Source organism: Cetorhinus maximus, chromosome 18, assembly GCF_964194155.1.
Source record: "Cetorhinus maximus chromosome 18, sCetMax3.hap1.1, whole genome shotgun sequence".
Lineage (NCBI taxonomy): Eukaryota > Metazoa > Chordata > Chondrichthyes > Lamniformes > Cetorhinidae > Cetorhinus > Cetorhinus maximus.
Window position 1 is genome coordinate 93,018,625 of NC_135896.1, and position 15,662 is coordinate 93,034,286.

General features: G+C 43.9%; 1 protein-coding gene across 8 annotated transcripts in view; it reads left to right on the top strand.

Annotated features, from left to right (window-relative positions):
• The window catches only part of LOC144693363 (alpha-(1,6)-fucosyltransferase), a 726,743-nt gene that overhangs the window by 314,020 nt on the left and 397,061 nt on the right, over positions 1 to 15,662 (top strand). For 6 of the 8 annotated variants that reach the window (XM_078563197.1, XM_078563195.1, XM_078563204.1 and 3 more), the window contains one exon: positions 14,499 to 14,576. The exons of the other annotated variants lie outside the window; for them this stretch is intronic. The gene's annotated coding sequence lies outside the window, so the exon portion shown is untranslated. The remainder of the gene's footprint in view (positions 1 to 14,498; positions 14,577 to 15,662) is intronic. 8 annotated transcript variants of the gene reach the window in all.

Consider the following 15,662-nt stretch of genomic DNA (forward strand, 5'->3'; position numbering starts at 1 on the left):
CTGCCAGAACCATCTTGGAGGAGCCCTGCAGTACTTGACAGAGTGGGTGTCAAGATTCATGGTGGTCTGTTGCATGCTGCACAGCGTCGCTATCATGGAGCCCGAGCCACCAGCTGTGTGGTGAATAACTCAGGAGCACGAGGAAGAGGATGGGAAGAGGCAACCTCAGCTTCCCCACTGAAGTCCTCGTCGGAGTCCTTTGCAGTGCACCCAGTGTTCCATCGTGCCCTTTGGCGAGTTGGCATCTGTGCTGTCCTGGCCCTCTGCCAGGGTTGCATGTGTCTCACTGTGTGTCAGTCCCACCTCTCATCTGTTGTCAAGGATACGTGCAGTATCAATATCTGAACTGGTAACTGTGAGAGTGACGGTGTTGTGTCTTCATCTCTCTTGTTGATGTACCACTGCTGCCTGGCCATGTTGCCTCTCTTGGGTATCTGAAGGGAAAGAGGCACAAGGGTAAGGTTACGATGCGGGGAACAGGAGTGAAGAGTGGCAGTACGAGGTGCACGCTTACAGTGGGATGAGGTCAGAGAGGGAGTGATGTAGAAAGGATGATTAGGTGTGAGGATAATGTCACCCTCGATAATTTGAGACCTCACTGCTGGCCACAGCCTCAACAATTGGCCTCTCAATAATGGACAACCTTATCTTTTCCGTGGGTGCTAGAATATGAAAATGTGCCTTGGTTAGCTCCTGCTGCCTTCGGTTACGCACCACCTTGTCCTGCAAGAGAGAGGGAGGTACATCAGTGATTGTGATGTGGATGTCATGGTTGAATAGTTGCCAGTGTTCAGGCTGTGAGATGTCAGTGTGAGATTTGCAGTGCGCCAAGTTTGAGAGGGTCATATTTAAAATAAGTAATAGCCCTAATTGATAGAGATGATTGGTTTCGGTGAATGGTGGGGTGTGATTAACTGTGTAGTTTCTGAGGCTAGTGGTACAGATGGTAGGATACGGTATTTGAAGATACATTCACTGACCTTGACCACTCGTGTACGGCCATTGAACTTCCTGTGGCACTGCATCCAAATCCTCGGGACTTGCCTCCTGGTATTCACATCAATGACTATCCACTCCTACTGCTTTCTGAGTATGCCTGGAGGGCCTCCAGACGCCCCCCCCTCCACCCCAGTGGAGTTTCTCTGTCAACAGAGCCTTACTCAGTGACTCTCCTTGTAGCAGAATAGGATGTCAACTGTCCCCCTCTCTAGCCCCCACACCTCCTCTCCAGCAAGTCCACTCATATGTCAAGAAGATATAATGTTTATAATGTTATTGGAAATTATTTTAAAATAGAGTTCTACTGGGATGTGTGTGTGTGTGTGTCTGACCGTCTGCCTGTGTGTGTGTGTCTGTGGTCTTAATTGGATTAAAGCCAGCTGGTATAGAGGAGAAGTAGGTTTGAAATGGTAATTAGGTAAACATAGGGAAGTTACAAGGTGAAGTGAAAAGGGAGCAATTTGCATTTTAAATAAACCCTTCAAAAGAATGCGCAAAATATCACACTTAGCCAGAAGAAGCTAAGCCGTGGGCAGAATCTTCTCTTCGGTGTATTGGGGTGGGCCCTGTGCGCCGATGCGTAAAAGGACTCACCGTGCCGTCGGGCGTGCGTCCCGATCTCACCGCGTGTCATTCCAACCTTCAGTTCGGTGGGCGCGCACCGGAGTCGGCTGCCCGCCCGCTGAACCGTCAAAGGCCTGTTAAGGCCATTCATGAACTAAATGAAGTACTTGTCAGGGCTGCCTGTCCAACCTTAAGGCTGACGGGCAGGTGAAGAGCCCAGGTGGCCTTCGCATTTTACATGGGACCTCATCCACGGGCGGGATGAGGTTTCACGAAGGGTTTATTAATTAAATAAAATGTTTTATGAAAATTCATAAACGTCTCCCAGCTCATGTGACAATGTCACGTGAGGGGACATGTCTGAAATTTGTAAAAAAAATTTCCCATCTTTATGACTGAATTTAATCTCCCTGAGGCATGGAACTGCCTCAGGGAGATTTCTGCGTTTTTTTGCGCACATGTGCGAAAGAGCGTAGGCCCCGACTTTCCCTCCTCCCCCCACCTGCACAGAGCGCGCCGAGCGCTTCCGGATACCCCTAAAATGGCGGTGCACACCCGCTCTCGACTGGCCCGCCCGACGGGGAGAAAATTCTCCCCGTGTTTATTTTTTCCAAAGCTCACTAATAAAATTAGTGCTATGAAAGGGGTTTTATTGATAGAAGAGGTGAAGTTCAAAAGACCTAGTGGTACAATGAGAATTTGCATTCAAAGAGGAAAATATGTATAAAAGAAGAAAAGGCTGTTGGTAAAGGAGGAGGGATTTTAAGATCTAAAGCCTCTAACCTGTAAGCCTCAGGCCACTGTCTGCAAGGACCCAGAGCTGAAAGAAACTCATTTTGAATTTGACTGTCCAGGGTGTGCTTTGCCAGGGGTCTGTTTTAATCTATGTGTTTTATTGTTACCTTAACGGAGGCGTAACTAGGAGTCAGATTAATCAGGGGATTTTTGTGGTAATTATAGTAGTAATTTTGTAGACATATGTATGTGCTTACAATCTTTCTGGTATTAATAAATATTTAATTTAGTTTTATAAAAACCCCTTGAGACTCGATGGTCTTATTACTACTCAATTCACAGCCTGCATCCCAAAATATACAAATTATAACATAGGTTATGACAGTTGTCTCAGGTTTCCCTCTGGGATTTGAACAGCTCAGCATTTACCATCGGCTGTGTCATAACACATAAAACAGGCTTTAACAGAACGTACTCAACAGTGCATGAGTTGATAATTGATACATTATTTAGCAGTTGTTTTTTTGATATAAAAAAGACATTCCTACTGAAATAATTTAAAATGTGTCGGTTAGCACCTGAAACAAAGTTCTGAGCTCAAAATCTAACTTCCAATGAATAAACTGACATAATTAGAGGGAAGCTAGCAACTCCCGCTGTACATATGTTGTCATCGTATCCTAGCACTGCGGTCCCATGCTTTGTGACGATGGTGTACCCTCTGGAAGCTAGACGAGGACTGCCAGTTCCAGACATTAGCCCGTAGCTGCTGATGGAATGGGAAATTAAAATTGCATTGGAGAAAGGTCAGCATGTGAAGTTAATAATGTACAATTAGTCTGGGATCACTGCAAGGGTCTGACTCCTGGATCCCTCTGCTATTCCCAGCTGTATTCATTCTCCGGCTCATTTAACAGGCACGGTGTGGCTTTTAAAAGCAGGACACCAACAGCTGACTGAAGTGGAGCAATACACCCTTCATGGGGATATAGTCGAGCACTACCAAAGAAGCAATGCCCCTGGGTGGCCTTCTTTATAAAATTGACACTTGTGGGTTAATGAAGTACAAGAGCGTAATTATTATTTGAGAATCCAGCAGTGGCCTATTTTATTCCATACAAACCTTGGTTTGTTTCCGATCCTGTGGACATTCCACATAATAAAAAGGAAACCATGAAGAAAATGCCTTGGGAGTGGAAACAAATTAGTTTCAAGAAAAGTTCTGATCAGTTCTGGAGGCAGCATGGCACATCGGGTTGAACTCCCTGATAACAGGCACAGAGAATTTAATTTTCTTCCACGCTTTTAGCTGGTCACCCTGGTTTAATCACTGGGAAAGAGATAAGATGCGTGTGGTCTATTTCCAGCATCATCACGTTCCCCTGAAGCACAATGTGAATTTGGGTCAGACACCAAAATTATTTGCCAAGTACTTTCAATAAACGCAGCACCAGTTTAAATGCAGCACCTTCTGGAAGCCAGTAACCAATCTTATGTATCTGTTGCTTAATTTAAACTTATGGTAACAAATTAGGTTATACCATATTGTTCCAGCTCTGCAGACCAAATATATACCTCGGGGAGCAGCAGAATAATTTTACTATAATAAATGCAAAATACTGCAGGTGCTGGAGACTTGAAATAAAAACAGAAAGTGCTGGAAAACCTCAGCAGGTTTAGCAGCACCTGTCAAGAGAGAAATAGTTAACGTTTTCAGTCCAATATGACTGTTCTCTGGAACAGAATAGTTCTGATGTCTGGTAAACAAGGACTAGCTTGCTTCTCCATCTAGTGAGCCTTTTACTTTGTCCATTGTCTTCTATTTTCTGAAGATACCAATCTAATAATGTTTAGGTAATGATTGCAGCAACTGTGGAGAACGTAGAAGGATGCTGACCAGAATATCTTGATGTAGAAGATGGAAATGATGACAAGGATGTTCATTTATTGGAAAAGCCACCTTTCATTTCGTGTGCTGTGGTGATTTTATACATATAAAAAAAAGGCCTCTTGTAAACAAAACTTTGCATGTCGGAAATTAATTCCAGGCTCGGACTGTAAAATAATGCAAATGTTGTCTTGAAGCTATGTCCTTTTATTTCTGAAAATATGACTGTTCTACTTTCAATCGACTGGAAATTTTGCAATTTGAAATGAGATAGAACAAATGACTTAAAAATACAAGGCAATCTTCCAAGATGAAGGTGAAAAAGCAAACAAGACACCCTCGGGGGAAGTGTGAAGAGAGAGACATTCCTTACAATTCAAAGATCCATTGAACCTTATCACTGTCTAAGGAAGGGACATTAAAATGCAAAGCTTTGGAGATTGGAACAATGGCTGCCACAGACAGACCCACCCAAAAACCCTTGGAAATACACAGTGGGTGAAGTATAACAGGCCAGGAGAGATTGCAAGAAAGGCTTCAGCAGATGAGACAAGCTGAAAGCTCTCTCTCTTCTCTCTCTCACTTTCTCTCTCTCTTTTGGAACCAGTTTGGAAGACAACTTTATTAGAAATTTACCAGCGAACCAAGATCACGTAATAATTGCAACATCATCTACATCTGACCGCATCCACAACAGCTAATCCAAATTGGCCGCAATTTTCAAAAATCTATGCCTCAAGGACAATCATAGGACACTTAACAGCATAAAACAAAAACAGAATTACCTGGAAAAACTCAGCAGGTCTGGCAGCATCGGCGGAGAACCGGCGGCGGGACTTAACAGCATATCCTTTTAACATTTTTTATTGGACTCTTAACTTCCCTTATTTCTGATACCTGTGTGTGTGATGTCATGTTTGTATTATTTTTTGGGTTTAGTGGTTACTAAATTTTGCTCTTTCTTTAATTCAAGAGAACTCTGTTTGATTGGCCCCTTATTGCTCGCTGCATAAACAGTAAAATACATTCTGAATTGGGAAAAGGTATATCCTTGTGAAAAAAAAACTTAAAACCTTTGTTGCGAGCAACCGAGGAGGTTGAATGCAGGGGGTCTAGTTTATCTCTTTTCACCTGGTCGTAACAATGTGTAAAGCATTCTAAAACAACAACTGCACTTGGATAGCTCCATTAACATGATATACCACAAGAGGCTTCTCAAATAAATGTGAGGAAAACAAAGCAACTGACGGCTCAGTTGGAGAGACAAGGTTTAAGAAGATTTTTAAAGGCGGGGGAAGATGGAGAAATTTAAAGGGAAGATCCCAGAAAGGTGGAGTGATGTGACTCTGGCTCCAAATGCCAGTGTGGTGTTAAGGGAGCATGGAGGAAGCACAAAGAATGCGAGGAATAGAGGCTTCAGGAGGGGATGTAGAGCTGGGGCATGGAGAGAAAGTAAAACCAAGACTTTGGAAAACAAAAACAATCAAATCATACTCTCACCTCAAAGCCTGTTTATTAAAACAAAAAGTTCTTTGATCCAAAATGGCAACCAAATGGTGAAGCAAGATGGTTGGAAAATATTTTTGTAATTTTCATTCTCAATGAGATTTTGTATTTTTAGCTAATTATCTCCCTCCTTTCTATTGGTGAATATATTGAATGCTATTTGGGATATGTTTTCAAGTGTGCAGGTTCTTTTAGGACTTGGCTTACTAGTTAGTCACTGTTGCCAGACTATTTAACCATGAAATGGCATTGTAGTAGAACCTAATGCTGCTGTCATGCATATTTCCTCTGGAGGTCATATGACCTTTGTTGAGCAGGAATGTTAGCCAATTTTCTCCTCTCAAATCCAGGGGCCCTATGGTCAATCATGATGCTCAAACCCCTGCCTCAGCTGAAACGAATTAACTCTGAATCGCTTCGAACCTGGAATCAATCTTCTGCATGGCCCAGCCTCTGTCTTTAACCACCATCCATTAGCGACACTGGTGGCATATTTGGTTTGCAGCCACTATGCTCTAAAGAAGCAAAATGGACACTGACAGTACTTTGACAAAACAGCTCTGAAGTAATAAAAGTACCGTAAACTATTCTTCCTTAAATGCCAGTCTAATGGTCTGTATGGCTTCTCATTTAGTGTAATGGAAGTTTACAATGTCTAATTCTTGGCGTTCCTTCTCACAGATAGCCCTAAGATTCTAATTTTTATCTTCGTGGCCTTAAGCCAAACTCAAAGTAATAACAAGGCCAACCTAAGTTGCTTGAGTACCAAACATTACCAATTAATAGCATAAAAACATTTTAATTGCCGTGTGGATCTATAATCTGCCTGTAATAGAAACACTCGAGGGAGTATCTGCTGTGTATTTTAGTTGGGTAAAGCAACCTCTTCACATCCTAGAAGAAGGAGGTCTCATTAATTCTGGGTCAGTTACATCAGGCGGCTGTACTCCAGAAGTGTTTCCTGTCACTCGTTACTCAGCTTCTTGCTATAAAGCTTCCACCACTTTAATTTTAAATTCCCTTACTTTTCTGAAGTTGAAAAAAGTTTTAATTAGTTTGACTATCTTGCGGACTTAAGGTGCGGTGTTTCTTTAAATAAAATTGTGGAATTGCCCGATTCTGTGGACAGGGGCAACCATATTTTTGAGCTACCTTAGCCAGAGTTCAGGTCAGTATCAATCGTATTAATCGTCTGAATCTTCGAAATACCGGTGGTTATTTGTGAGTTACCTACTACCCTCCATGAACTTAGCTCACCCAAAACTCTGTTGCCCCTATCCTAGCTTGCACCAATATGACCCCTATGCTTGCTGACCTACGCTGGTCCAGCAATGCCTCGAGCTTAAGATTCTCATGCTTGTGTTCAAATCCCTTTGTGGCCTTACCACTTCCCTTCTCCTCTAATCTCCTCCAACCCTTCCACCCTCCAAGGTCTCCGCACTCCTCTAATTCCTGTCATGTTCACATCCCTGATCTCTTTGGCGTCACCATTGGCAGCCAGGTCTTCAGCTGCCTGGGCCTTAAGCTTTGGAATTGGCTCCCTAATCCTCTCCACTTTTCTCTTCCTTTTGAGAAGCTCCTCTTTGACTAAGGTTTTGGTCACCAGTTCTAATATCTCTATGTGACTTGTGGTCAAATTTTGTTTCATAACGTTCCTAAGAAGTGCCTTGGAACACTTTGCAACAGTAGAGGTTTTCTTTTTAATTTATTGTTTCATGGGATGTGGGTGTTGTTGGCGAGGCCAGCATTTGTTGCCCATCCCTAATTGCCTTTAAACCAGATGGCTTGCCACACCGTTTCTGAGGGCCATTAAGAGTCAACCACACTGCTGTGGGTCTGGAGTCACATATAGGCCAGACCAGGTAAGGATGGCAGATTTCCTTCCTTAAAGAGCGCTAATGAACCAGATGGGTTTTTAACGACAATCCACAGTGGTTTCATGACTAGATTTTCCATTCCAGATTACTAATTGAATTTAAATTCAACCAGCTGCCGTGGTGGGATTTGAATGCAGGTCCCCAAAGCATTAGTCTGGGTCGCTGGATTACTAGCCCAGCAACATTACCACTATGGCACCAAACCCCAACCCCCCAAAAGTATAAATGCAACATGTTGTTATGGTATGCTACTGTAAATGAGGAAGATTTGAATTGAGAGGTTAAAAACGATGTTTCTGCAGTAAACTTGCTGTGCAATCAATATTATAATTGGTTAAAATCTCAGAATGCATGTGAAGCTCAAGGCTTTTAGAATGCAAAATGAAATGAGGTCTCTTGGGATGCTATAGGTTTCCAGATGACATGCCTGGTGATAGGAGATTGGAACCAAATCAATATCCTGTGTTGGGATTGGAAATATAATGCCTGTCTCAGGCCAAACTGCAATAGTTGAGGGTGCTATTGATGACAAACGATTCAATCTGTCTCATTGTTGGGACTTGAAGAGCTACAATACTCATCGGTGGCTGAAACTGGCCTCAGGTAAGATTACAAGTTAATGCTTTAATGTGCAGGATAGCCCGAGCCAGACAAAGGAGAAGCAGAGCAGTAGTATGTAGGGAAGCTGCGTAGCTGGTTAACATCCAGCAGTGCCTCAATGCACTTGTGGATGTCCTGATGCCTTGATATTTGCTAACTGATGCTCAAAGTCTTTGGGGTTGGTTACATTGGCATGGGTCCATTTGGAGGGAGAATGCATACTCCACATTGGACGTATGGAAATTCTATTTGCATGTGTACTTTAATTGTTTGCTTTGTAGAGATTTAATTCTGGTGTTGGATTTCTGAGCACTTCAGACATGCTTGGTTGGTAAAAATAAACAAGTTGATGAAGCAATTGTTAAAAGTTTTGCCTTATGTATTCTGTCAAAGCCCCCGATGATTTTGAATACCACTTATTAAATTTTTGTGCTCCTCTCCGCAGGTGCTGCCAGACCTGCTGAGTTTTTCCAGGTATTTTTGTTTTTGTTTTGGATTTCCAGCATCTGCAGTTTTTTGCTTTTATTAAATCTTTCCTTGATTCCTCTGCTCCAAGGGGAACAATTCCAGCTTCTCTAGTCCCTTCAAGTAATTGAAGTTCCTCATCCCAGGTATAATTCTGGTAAACCACCTCTGCACCATCTCCTAGACCTTGATGTCCTTCCTAAAGTGTGGTGCCTTAAAATTTAGCATGATATGCCAGCTGGGGCTCATGTGATTTTGAAAGGTTTACCAAAACTTCCTTGCTCTCTGTGCTCCTATTTGTGAACAATGGATCGCGTCTGCTTTTTTCTTCTTTGTACTGTTACAATTGTGAGGTTTAGAAGATTAGGATTATATCTTTTGGTTTCGAAGAGTGTTATAGTTTGGGACTGTATCGTTAAATTTAGGGTAAACAAAAGGGGTCAAAAGACGTGTGCTGCAGTCTGCCTGACAGTAAGCCTGAGTGGTTTAATTGTCAGAGACAGAAGACGACACAGATTTGTTTGATTGAGAGGGACGTGCAGTTTCTAAGTTTACCATGAATAGACCCTGCGTCTCCTAAAGTCCCAGAAAGGTAGTATTGATATCAGGTTGTAAACAGTTGTGCTATAAGCAATCCTTTTACTTCTAAGATGAAAGGCAGTTGTGATCAAAGAAAACATTTCTACTCAGCTCCATTCTACAAAGCTAATGGGCGGACTCATCCCAGATTTGCACTCAAGTACAGTAGTGGGCAGGAGAAAGGACATTTTACCCGTTGGTCGCAGTGGTGACTTCCTGCCTCATTAATTATGCAGCCACAGGAAACACACTGCCTCGCTGGTGGGCAGCCTCTGAATCGCCCGCCATGCCGTCACCACACTGTTTCCTCACTCCGGGTGCTGTATTTAAACTGCAGCCACGCACACAGTTCACAATACTTGCAGCCCAGGACCGCTCGAGTGAAGACATGGTCCTGAAAGTCAGGAAGAGTTCAGTAACCTGTCACTGGAATGCCTTTTGGAGGCCCACTGTGATGTCCTCCACACCCACTCTGTCCGCAGGAGATCCAGCAATCTCACCACTCTGGCTTGGGAGGCAGTGGCAGCGGGGGTCAGTGCCAACGCTGCACAGAAGAGGTTGGCCATCCAGTGCAGAAAGAGGATGAATGATCTCATCCGTGCCACCAGGGTAAAACAACCATCTCATCACTTTAAACTCTCACACTCACAAGCCCATCACACATTCACTGTCATCTCACTCACTGCCAGCTCAAGGGACATCACCACTCACTCTCTCACACACACCCTCACATCTCCATCTGGCCTCATCTCCACTGGAGACTGCCTCCTCAGCCCTCACCATCTTGAGGTCACTTTCACAGATCAACATGTTCCCCCACACAAACTCTGGATACCCCTCCCTTTCCCGTACTGCCCTCGCCCTGTAGCTGTTGAAAAGCCACCCCCTCACTGCTGGTCGGGTAGGTAGAGACCTGCCCGTGAGCCCCCCTTAAAGTGACGTGGTGCTGCCTGCGAAGCCTGGCGCTGATGACCGCGAGTGCTGCCCAAAGCAAGGTAGGCAAACAAACCTCGAAGTCCAAAGCCAAGTGCAGCTCGCCAGGTGCACGTCGCTTGTGTACAGTTGTGAAACATTCCGACATGCCCGGATGATTCGGCGTGGGGGGATGATTCTGGCGGGCAGGGATTATAATTATGCACAGTTGTATTAAAATGACATTCTCGACATGTAGCAGGAAACGCGGCCTGCAATTGACTGGTGGAGTGGATAACTGCAGACTGGTTTTTGGCCTTCCTGCCATATTGTCCGCTCACGCCCGCCATGATGCCTGACACCAATGGGGACGGAAAATTCTGGCCAGTGTGTCTCTCGTTGCCATGGAGATGAGGATAGAGGAAGCCATTTTGAGATCAGGCTACAGGCTTTCCTATAAACACAGAAATATCATAGACAGAAGAGGGTTGCAGTTTTACTTGTGTAGTCTGCAGCCAACTGAGAGAGAGCAAGAGAAAGATAGTATTAGCCAGGCCTGCACCTTAAGCAGAGAAAATGCCGACACTCATTCACCACACAGAATGTGGGTGGGAACGTGCACTTGGTTTGAAGATTGTGTTCGTGAGGAGTTAAAAGAGGCTGAAAGCATTGCCTAGCTTGGAGCTGGAGGAAGAAAACTACAGTGTAACCTCCACAGTGACAGACAATTCTGGAATTAGAAGTTATCCGACTGGGAAAGTAAAAAGGAAGCGACCCACTGGGAGCGACTGTGACTGTTTGCTGTGAAACATATAATTCTGCGGAGAATGATAAGTAACAAGAAACTGTTTATTTCTATAGCTTAAAAGTATAAGCAGCATACATACCAAAATAGTGTTTAGCCCATGTAGTTTTTCAGTCATTTGATACAGTAAAGGTTTTTTAAATTATGAAATCTTAATGTGTCATCCTTTCAGCTAACAGCAGAAAGTTCAAGTTTCTCTTTCAAAGTTACCGGTCTCTACAGAGTTCATAACAAAATGGTCTTCTCAACTTGTCACGCTACATTCAGGTCTAACTGCTTATGAATCTGTGTTTGAAGCTTTGTATAAAAAAAATTATATGGTTCCCTTCACCGATGGTGATTGACGGCAGTGGGCTATGTTCAAACACCATTTAGATGTAATCGTTGTGTGGAACGACTCAGTAAGAGCCGAAACCTCAAATTAAGTAAGTGGGATTCTGGAAGTGTTGTTTTATTCTGAATCTGCATTTAAGTTCGTAAATCATGTTGTCAACGCACGCTAGTCATACTGTGGTCCTAGCAGCAAGAAATCATCTTATGGTTCAAAGTCCTGCCTAAAGAACGGACTTCATAATTGTGAACTTCTGCAGGACTTTTAAAATGAAAACAATATGCTTCTGAATCAAGAAGCTGGATTTGACATGGGCTTGGTTTAAAGGTTTTATGGTTCATTCTTTTGGAAAATGATCATTTAGTTGACATTATAAAATCTGCATTCTGAATTAGCATCGAGCTTGTGCTTGCAACACTGGCTTTGTCAGAACGCTGTGGAATCTCCCCGTGGAATCTCATGGTGGTCACGTAGATCTTGGATGCTGGCCAAAGAGCCAGCGAGATCCCCGCGTCACCTCTTTTCGGGGAGGGCCGCAATATCTTGTACCACTCAGGCACTTGACAGGCCAACAGTGGGCCTTTCCCCGGGATCAAAGGCCCTGGGTGGGGGGGGAGGGGGGCAGAAGTCCTGCTCGCGCCGAGAGCTGCCGGCCAATCAGAGGCCGGCAACTGTGTTGAACAGCAAGACCGACCCAAGGTCTTGTATTGAGGAGGGACCCAGTCACGGGTGAGTGATGGGAGGAAGAGGGTCGCAGAGATCGGGGTTGGTGGGGGTGGGGGGGGGGTCAAGTGGAGTGTGATCGACAGCAAGGGCAGGGGGTGGTGGGTGGCAGTGGTTCTGTCCCCACTTCCCGATGGCGGGTCCCTCGATCAGGCATTGACTGACTTTAAATGAGGGACCCCACTGGGAGCCTACTAACAAACATGCCGGGGTTTGCTTGTCGTGCTCCCTGCGTAACAAGGCCCCCTGCCCACCGCTGGGTTAATGCCAGAGGCAGGGTGAGGCCATTAATTGCCCACTTAAGGCCCTCAAATTGGCAGACATAATCAGGATGGATGGGAAGGTGGTGGGTTCCCCACCCACCACTCTCCTGCCTGATTAAAAACCCCCTCCCTCCCACCAAACCTGCCAGGGGGGAAAGGCACAAGATTTCGCCCTCTCTCTCGTTTCTTTCCTCCTTCCGCTCCATTAGTTACCCCGGCTGAAATTATGCACAATTTGAACACACTTGACGAGGTTGTTCTGTGCACAGCTTTTCAAGACAGGGCACAATGCTCCTGCAACCAAGGTGGACCACACCAACGTAGACATATTTACACCAAGTATGATTGTTGCAAATGCCCAGGGACTGGTGAATGGTGTGTTCCAATTTGAGAGTTATCTTACTGAGTCTTACCTCCTTCAATAGGGCTTCAGGCTACACCAGGTGAAAAGTTTATTCTACTGAGAAGTTTGTAATAATGAAGCTCCACTCCTGCCAAACGGGTTTTGAGAGTGATTGCACCATTGTTTTCAAAAGTGGCTCCTGGATTCTTTTTATGAGGAAGTAATTCATTTGTCAAGCGATGTTTTGGGCAGTGAAGAGAGAAAGGGCTGGAGAAGCTGTGCATCATTTTGACATGAGGCACAAATATAACTTTCCTTTAGACATCGGAAACCAAGGCTCATGCAGCAAATGGAAACAAAGATGATTAAATGGCTATTTTTGCCAAGACACCTTAAAAATCACCATCAGGAACTCGAACTAACTGGTTCTGAGTTGGGTTATTATTAAGCTCCATTGTGAAGGCCATTGTGAGCCTGTTGCTGTGTAACGCGATGAAGACATTTCCTTCTCTGCATAAGCTATGACAGTGTTAACGAAGTAAAAATACATACGAACGTACAAAATAGGAGCAGAAGTAGGCCATTCGGCCCCTCAAGCCTGTCCAGCCATTCAATAAAATCATGGCTGATCTGTTTGTGATATGAATTCTACATCCCCATCTACCCCCGATAAGCTTTGACTCCCTTGCCTCACAAGAATCTACCTACCTCTACCTTAAAAATATTCAGTGGCTCCGCTTCCACTGCCTTCTAAGGCAGAGAGTTCCCAAGTCGCACAACCCTCTGAGAGAAAAAAATTCTCCTCATCTCTGTCCTAAAAGGGTGACCCCTGATGTTAAAACAGTGCCCCCACCCTGACTCACCCATCAGAGGAAACATATTACCGTTCAGGATCTTATATACAAGGTAAACAAATAGCTCTAATTATTGAACAGAAGTGATAATTCTCAGAATTCAAATTTAATCTTGGGGAGATATTAGTTTTTATCCTATCCATTTACATCGGGTGGCTGAATGGTCTAGGCTTCACAGTAGGATTAAACTCCCTCAGGCATCTGAGAAAATCTGTTTTCTCCTGGGCTGCTGCCTATGGGTGCCCCAGATGCACCACTGTCGAACATCAGGAAGAGCACATCACCTTTCTTGCTAACTGAGAAAGGGGGTGAGATTAGCAATGGCAACATGGTGGGATGGCCTGCTCCAGAAGGGCAGAGGTTAGGGAAGTCAATCACACTGTTGGGGATGTAATTTTGCAGATTGATGGCTCAGCCCATGAGAGCTACAACTTGCTCAGTGACGATGTGCTTTGTTGTGTTATTGCTCTTCATCCTGCTTCTCATTCCAACCATTTTCAATGGAAAGCAGAACATTAATTGAACAAAGCTTTAGCCCAGGTCCAGCACTGCCTGAGGTGGAGTTTTACTGGTTCATACTTGGCGGGTTCTTATTTTTATTTCCTTCGCATCTTCCAGCACTTTATTAAGGTCCCTTTGTTAATTGCTTGGAATTATTCTGAAGTAAATCCAAGTCATTTTTCAAAGCTTTAATTACCACATAATCTCTCTGCTGAAGTTGGCTCCTGAACTTCATGTACATCCGCTGCACAATTGATGAGAAATCTCATTAGGGCTGATAACGAGATGAGGATTGAGCTTGAAGGAACTGGAGAGGAAATGGGAGCCAAAGATCCCTCTTGAACATCTTAAGGATATAAATGAAATATTTGGCACAGAGTTTTATTTTTCCTCTCCTCTCTCTTCAACCTAAGAACGTGAGTGCATTGAAATGACTTTTCTATTTGTTTGCCGGAGTTGCAATTCTTGCTGAACACAGTTGTATCTTTTGTACTCAGTATTAATATGTAACGTCAGTATTAATATGTAACGCAGTCTTTTTTTTTAAAAACAGCCGAAGAACAACCTGTCTGCCAGGAGGTGCCTTGTGCTTTTGGTATCTGAAGATAAGAAAATAGCCCAAGACGAAAAGGTAATATGTTTTCTCCAAGGAGACAGTGAAGAGTAAAACACTTGCTGCTGATTTTAAACCTTTGCAGCTTCGCTGGAATTACTGAGTTACAGTTTTCCAACTGTTTTAAATGGCTCATTTTAAAGAGGCGAATTGAATCCTGCTATTGATAAAATGGCCAAAAGCACTTAGCTTCAGTGTATAAAGTACATATTTTGTTTTACGTGTTCATGGGTCGAAGACAGCACCTTCGACCAGTTGGGAGAATGCAGATTTGCAGAGGCATCTCCCATTCCCACCCAAAACCACCAGCTTTCAACCTTAACTGGTTAAATGAGTGGAGCGCAGATGCTCCCCAAGTCAGAGGGCTGACCATGCCCACTCGCCTCGGTTGCTTTCTTGCGCCTCCTGGTGGCCGGCTCAAAAGAGCAGTGACAATGAGCTGGATCAGCCCAGTCTCTCATTTCGGGAAACCGTGCCCTTGCTGCATTAAGGCAAGTTAAATATAAAAAAAAAAATGTTGTATTTGCCCTTGCTTTCTAATTTAAATACACATTTTGATTTCTTTTTATATGCTATCATTCTGTGCTCTTTTCTTTGGACTGAAAGTACATGCACACACCTTAGATTTAACAAGGGTGTGGATCGAGTTTGAAGGTTTGAACTGACTCTGAAGAGAAATGAAATTTTTACTCCAAGAACTCTGGCATGTCATCTCCCCTCCCGTATTAACTTGGGCATTGACTTTGGATTCAGGCTGAGTTTGCACACAGCTATATAATCAGCAGTGGGCTGATGCTGCAATGTAAATACACCCTTATCGTTGTTGTCCCCCAAGGTAACAGGTTCCCTCATCACTGATCCATAGTGTAACGTCTCTGCTCCCCTTCTCTTTCTTGGTTTGTCATCACAAATCCAGTAAGCAGCTGACCAAATGTTGTAATGCTGAAATGGTGCCTAAATGGCAAAGAAGGGACAAATGTTGCCTGAGTTCCAGATGTTTGACATTGAAATAATGAAGTTGCCAATCAGCGTGTCACAAAACAGGTATTGTGCTCAGATTGCTATTAACATCCAGCACACTGCATGATTTTATAAGGTTAAGAG